Genomic DNA, 7,320 nt, shown 5'->3' on the forward strand with positions numbered 1-7,320 from the left:
TGTTCCTCTTACAAAATGGTGAGAATCTGGGAATACCTCAACAGCTCCACGGAATGTGTTCCTTCTGTCCGGAACGCTCCTCCCCCAGGTATCTGCACAGCTCACTCCCTTTTATACTGCAGACCTTCATTTTATCTGTGAGGCTTACTCTGATCAGTTCATTTTTACACTGTACTCCCTCTCACTTGCTCAACTTCTGCTTCTCAATCGCACTATTACATCTGATTTTCTATACATCTTTCCTGGTTTTAGTGTCTCCTCACACGAAAATGTAGATTCCAGAAGCGCAGAGGGTTTTGACTGTTTAACTCACTGTTGTATCTGCAGTGCCTAGAAGAGTGCCTGGCTCATAGCAGGTGCTCAATAAATATGTATTTGTTTGATGGATAAGGGAATGATATCCCCAAATATAGGTTTGTAACACCTTTGGTAGATCCTATAATGCCTTAGATTTTATATAAATAGAGCCTATTAGGGTGCCTGGGTGGTTCAGTTGGTTAAACATCCAACTCTTGGTTTTGGCGCAGGTCATAATCTCATGTTCATGAGATCGAGCCCCACATCAGGCTCTGTACTGAGCATGGAGCTTGCTTAGGATTCTGTCTCTCTCTCTCTCTCTCTCTCTCTCTCTCTCTCTCTCTCTCTCTCTCCCTTTTCCACCTGTGATCTTTCTCTCAAAAATAAATAAACACTATAAATAAACAAATAAATAGCTCCTTATCAGGGATGCAGTGTACTAAAAGGCTTATTTTCCTTTCAAGACAAGTATAAAAGACATTGGTTGGAACATCCAGCTCTTTTGTTCAAAGGTCTCAGAAGTCCAGGAACCTCAGAAGTTGCAGTGATTTGTGTCCTAATCTTGACCTATATCACTGTCTCAGCAGGGTCACCTTGTCCATATCACATAGAATCTTGGAACCTCAGTTGTACAGAAATGAAAATCAAATCAAATAAATGGTGCTTGGTTTCATTCCATACTCTCAAATCCCATGATTCTTAGGGTATTTTCTTTTTGCATCTAATGTTTCATGTGTATAGAGCACATACTGGTCAATTAAAAAATCCAGAACCCTGGCTCAAAAGATATAGAAAGTAAGGAATCAGGAAGATCTGTTATCTGGGCTTTCAAATAAAAGTTTTTATATGGAATTTATGTGAAAGTTATTTAAAAAGTCAAATGTTTTAGCTCCTTTGTCATTACCTCTGCCATTGACAGCTCTGAATTTGTGAATTACACCCTTCATAAGCACGGCTCCAAGATTCTTTTCTTATCCAGATTACAAAGCCACTGAATTGTCTTTTCATCTTGGATGCTCCATTGAACATACTATACAATTTTTCAACACCATAATTTGATCTGAGAACATCTGCAAAAAATCTGGAACACATTTTTCCCCTTCTCAGCACTTGACTTCAAGCTTGACATGTCAGACATTCTTCCACAGTTTCTGTGACATATTATTGGGCAAACTTCTGTTTTGGAGAGTGCCAATATGAACAGGAAATGAGCCAGATTAACACCATCATTAACAGAATCTTAATTACCTGCTCAACCTATGGATAAATCTGTTCTTTTTGAAATAATAATCTTGTGGCATTTTCCTCACTGTTATTCTTCATTTGAAATGATTTCTTATATACAATCAAGATTATTTCACTCCCATATTTGCTTTCTCAAATCATTGAACCTTCCAGGAAAGAACTGCAAGGCATTTCCTGGGGGCACTGTCTTAAAAGGTAAGGAAGTTCAACTAAACATTTACATTCTACCTCAATCATGCACACACAACAGCTAATGTTTCTTTTATTGTGTTCCTTCATTCTATGCCTATTAGTCTTCTAGGCCTTATTCTGTCCTTTGCACCAAAATTCGGCCAGAAATGCCACCACATCCTTTGATTCCCCCCCCCTTCTTTTCTTCTTTGCATTTGATCACTCCTTTATTTTCATCTTATATTCTTGAGGGATTCAAGCTATCCATCTGCTACTTTTCTCTGCTCTTCCTATGTATCCTTGGAGGATTTTATTTATTTTTTGGTTCTGACAGATTAGGTGCCTTAAACAAATGAAATTTATTTTCTCACGATTCTGGAGCCTGGAAATTTGAGATCAAGGTGTCTGTAGGATCCGTTTCTTTGGGGGCCTCTCTCTAGGCTTGAAGATGTCTGCCTTTCTCTGTTTCTTCACATGGGCTTCCTTCTGTTTGTAACTGTGTCCTGATCTTTTATTCTTGTAAGGATACCAGTTATATTGGACCAGGGCTTATCCATGTGACCTCCTGCTACCTTAATCACTACACTCAAGGTCCCATCTCCGAATATGGTCACATTTCTCAGGTGCTAGGGGCTAGGATTTCAACATATGAATCTGAGGGAACACAACTCAGCCCATAACTGGTTCCCTCCTTCTCTTTTCTCTTTGATTATTCACCTACTATTTTTCTTTGCTTTCCTATTTCATTTGTATAATTTATTTATTTACTCTGGTCTTCCTATTTAGACCTATTCCTTTCTCATGCCCCAGGGACAACCTTACCCCACTGCTCTCCAGAGACACTCACCTCCAAGAATCCCAGCATCAGCAAACCATTGTGGCTTTTGGTCTTGAGACCGAAGAAGAGAGTTTGAAGATAAGATATGAAAGTGATCACATACAACTCCTCCACTCCGGACCAGGTACTGGGAGAGCCCATGGAGCCAACATATTGCCACAGCCAAAAACAAGAAGGGGACAAAAAGGCCAAGATGCCAGATTTTAAACTTTGTATTTGTTTCTATGAAGGGTTAGAAGTATGGTGTCAATTTTTTTTCCCTTTAAACTTGCTGCTAACTCATCACACTTAATATCTGAGTGGAAATAAATCAGTTCTTTCATTTCCATCATCTTACAGAAGGAAACGCAACTAACCTTATCATTACCTGCTGAATCAGTACTTAGTGACTGTGCGGCCACAGAACTCCAGAGGTTTTTTTCTCAGGGGTGTGGTGGAAGCAACTTGCATTCCCAACTAGCCCTCTCCTCTCCGTTGTAGGAGACTTAACTCCTTTTGCTCCAAGTGTTTGTTGAATCTGAGCCTTTATTCTTTTCCCCAGTCTGGCATGTGTAGGAGCCATACCGTGCTGTGTTCAGTCAGTTCTGAGTTTCCCAACAGGCAGAAGAAGCATATGCTTAGGGCACTCTGTGAGGCAGAATCGTCAAAAAGATGTTTGAAAGAGTTTTAAATTTAATAATATCTCTCCAGAAAAGCATTAAATGAGCCATCTTTGGGGGAAAATTCAATCTTAATGGACTTCTTTACTTTTATTTTACATCTCAGTATTATTATTCCATAATTTTCAATTACATATCTCAGAAGAATGGGCCCAAGATAAGATTCTTGGTGCTATTCTTTCTAATTGTCTTAGTCTGACTCATTTTATATTGAAAGTACAATTTGAAATTAGAAGCTACTTATTGTAAGAAGCTTGAATACAACTAGTACTTTAACTACTCTTGAATAGAGTTAGTTTTCAAAAGGCATTAAGTTTAAGACATTGAAAGAAGGCATGACTCAGAGTATTCATTGGCTCTGGTTCTTGTAGCATTTTTATTTCACTGTAGTTTTTCAAACGCCCTTAAGTTCTTACTTATTGATGTGTCTCTAAGTATTTTGTCCATGGGAACTGATCCAAAAAGAATTGCTGCCTCATTGAGGATTAAAGCTGTAGAGTGACAGCTCAATCCTTGGCCGGACCATCTGGAGGTTTTCAGTTCCATGTAGACACCGGCACGTATCCTCTCCCTATGAGAGAGAATTGAAAGAACTCTAGGTTAAGAGTGGAAAAAAAACCCCACCCAATTAGGCTGTTTTCCCTCGTTGGTCTCAAGGTCCAGTAACCGAGTCCCTGTACTGGTAAACTGCCAGTCTCCCAGCCCGTCTGGGATTGTAGCCTTCCTGTAACTCATGCTAAAGGACTTGCTTTCAACAACTACATCACAATGTCTCTTCACAACAGAAGCTCATTCAACCTAAAGACAAACACTGGGGAGGACTTATGGCAAACATTAGTCCCATTGTTTGAAATATCTTCTACCAGTTCTACTAGTGAGGAAATTGAAGTTCAGTGACTTACCCCAAATCTGATTTGGCATACATTGCCATTATCCTAGCTCTACCATTTCTCCCAACAACAACACCCTTGCCCCTACTTCCTGTTTTCTGCTTTTCATCAAAAATTTGACCTCCAATTAAGGCAGTAAAGTTCAAATAAGATTTAGATACCCAGGAACTATTTAAGAGCAAAAATGAGAAACAAGATGCAAAGCACCTTGTTTAGACATTAGACTAGTTCATGTCTCTGTACTCCAATACAGGCTCCATGCATCCTTCTCGGTAAGAGGGACCTCTTGCCTCACTCTTGCCTGTATCAGATCGCTTATGAAAGGCCAAGGTTGAGAGTCTAATACTGACTCTTGTCTATGCAAATTGAACATGTCTTGTTCAGCAATGTATAGTATAGTTTTCATGTTGAGAGCCACAAAGCCCAGAAAGTAAACACTAGAATAATTTAAGAATCAGCATTGCATTTGCGGGGATGCTGCTTTTGGTTTATCTAAATATTTTCCATTCAAATGAACTTTAAATGACTTGTATATAGGATATGTCCTCATCTCTACAAGAACCACTTGAATAATGCTGTAATTAATATGCACCATCACACAAATCGGCCCTGTGAATATAAATGCACTCTCCACATAACATACCTAAATTTGTACTTATTCTCTAAAATAAACAGCAATTGATGCAACTGGAGTGATGGGTACGACCTGCAGCAGAGTGTACTGCACATGCGGAATGTACTAAAAAAGATGCATTTGTGAAGGAGTCAATATGAAGCAACATGACTGATGGGAGTCCTCTGTAGTAAAAGTCCACAGAGTGGGAAACATCCTGTTGTGTTATTAGGGCAATGTGTGAAAGCTAATGTATAACAGTCATAGAAGCAAATGATATGAATGAGTCTCTATTCAAACCTCCAGAGGGCCATAACTGATTTTCAGTTTTAGTTTTAGTTTTAAATCAGAGCAAAGCAATAACAATTTAAATAATCTTTTAAGGCATGGGCTTCATTTTGCAGCTGGATATGTCACTTGCTGGGGAAAGATCCAAATGGTCAGAGCACCAGCATGCCGCCTTTCCTAGCAGAAAAGGAAGAAGCAGGAGGATTTACGAGTAGCCTTGGAGTCCAGTTTTCTCTAGAATGGTTCCTTTGGCAAATGAAGAGGGGGACTCAGGCCTATCTTCACAGTGTGGCAGGGAACAGGGATAGGGAGACTGAGGCAATGTCCTCAAATATCTTCATTTTACGGAAGTGCAATTCGAGATCCAGAAAAGCCGTGTGACTTACTTTGGATCACACCAGTAGATTAATGGCAAATCCAGGTCCTTAATGAATCCTCTGAATTCCCTGCCTCTGAACGGTTGGGATTTGGAGATGAGGTAGGAATTGAAGGTTGTCAACTCAGTGTCAATTTATGAAGCTACAAAAGAATTCATATCTGAAAAATCCCTTTTTTTCCTCATATGGACACACTGACCTCCAGAACGAGGTCAAAAGTGAGCACTGATAACCAAGGGGCCTATTACCATTAAGAAATCTGTCCTTTCTTCTGCTCCAACAGCTGTTCGCACCCAGCTGCACATCCTCACAGGCCTTCAGTCAATGGTAACAGGCTGCTTCTCTGCCACGGTGCTCTGGGAAGTCGCAAGGCAGGGCAGAATTTCTGGGTCAGGAAGGATCTGAGAGGCCGTCTATTCCAATGTCCCACCCAGTCCAGAAATCTTCCCTGTAGCATTACTAATCCTTGGTGATGGTTCAGCCTCTGGTCTAGAACTCCCAGTGGCAGAGCGTGCTGTATGCTGAGGCCGTGTGACCCATCCCACTGTGCTGTTTGTCTGGAAATTGGTGACCAGCACTACAAAGTACGGTTGCAGACACACGGTGAGACATGTACAGCAACATCCTGGCGAGCAAAAGGAGTAGCGAGGCCAATATAGTAGCCCTCTGTTCTGGAGTAATTGTGTCTACCTGGACGGAGAAGCATGTGAAGCTGTCAGCCGCTGGGGGGTGGGAGGGAGAAGGAAGTCCAGCATTTTCCATTTCACACAAATACTAGTGGTGGCCTTAGTGGCAATATGTATAATGGTTCTAGACATGAGGGGAGAAGTGACAAGAAAAGGCTGTAAGAGAAATGTGCTGATCTGGATACTAAGGCCCAGAAGTGATTTCTCTAGTGTGATAAGTAGATAAACCAACCCTTCAGTCTTGTGCCACCAGTGAGCTTCTGTGCTCAACAAAAGCCAGAATCTCTGGGCCCTTTTAAAGATGAAGAGAAGCGGTACCTGGGGCTTTTGATTGTACAACCTCAAATGTGAAAGTGAAGATTGTGCTGCTAAAATCCACTAGGTTCTCCTAATGTCCGAACAGACCGGTTCCTTGAACATCCAGATCCAACCTAACTTCCAGGCTTCATTTCCTGCCATTTAGACACCTCCCTTACCTTACTCACCACTCCTCTTCACCAAAGCGACACCATCTACACTCTAGCCGCATGTGCTTCTTGCCATTGCACAAACACCTGACTCTTCGGCCTACTATCCCTCTATGCCAAGCTCTCTCCTCCAATTTGTCCAGCTTCTCCCTGGAATTGCCTTGGCACATTTCCACCCACAGTCCTGGACCCAGCTCAGTAGTTATCCCCTTTGGGAACCATCTCCTCCCAAAGCTGTCTCCATAGCTCTCGGGTCTCAAAGATATGGACTGTTTCTTATTTAATTTTAAATATCTCTGGGCCCTTGATATTTAGAATGAGGAAATGGATATCTTGTATTCATTTCCAAATCAGGACCATCTGAAACAGGCTTTCACTGGACTTTGGTGTTATGTGGCTGTAATATTCGTACACTATTTTATTCTCAAATTCTTAAGATTCTAAATCTGTGTTCTTTAGTTTAGTTTCCTTATTTAAAAGGTAAATGATGATGCTACTATCTCATATGCTTAGAGGATTAAATGAGATAATGTATGTACAATGCTTAGCAAAGTGCCTGGTTGTTGGGGTCCATCCAGCCAGAAGTGCTATGTGGCCTTTGGGACCCTGCTTCCCCTACTTGAAAATGTGTACGCTTGACTGCTTGACCTAAATGGATCAGAGACTGGAGTTAGTTCTCCTATTGTTCATGCCACTTGGTAATTGTGGTTTCAGTAAATGGGCAGACTTTCTTATTGAAACTTTCTCCCTGGTTAGAGGCACCTTACTCACAGACTATTGTTTAAACCT

General features: G+C 41.0%; 1 long non-coding RNA gene across 2 annotated transcripts in view; it reads right to left on the reverse strand.

Moving 5' to 3' along the window:
* Nucleotides 1-3,566: 3,566 nt before the first annotated feature.
* Nucleotides 3,567-7,320, reverse strand: part of LOC115289823 — a 54,303-nt gene continuing 50,549 nt past the window's right edge. For both annotated transcript variants that reach the window (XR_003907846.1, XR_003907827.1), the window contains one exon: nucleotides 3,567-3,781. This is a non-coding gene — a long non-coding RNA (uncharacterized LOC115289823). The remainder of the gene's footprint in view (nucleotides 3,782-7,320) is intronic.

Source organism: Suricata suricatta, chromosome 1, assembly GCF_006229205.1.
Source record: "Suricata suricatta isolate VVHF042 chromosome 1, meerkat_22Aug2017_6uvM2_HiC, whole genome shotgun sequence".
In the NCBI taxonomy this organism is placed as follows: domain Eukaryota; kingdom Metazoa; phylum Chordata; class Mammalia; order Carnivora; family Herpestidae; genus Suricata; species Suricata suricatta.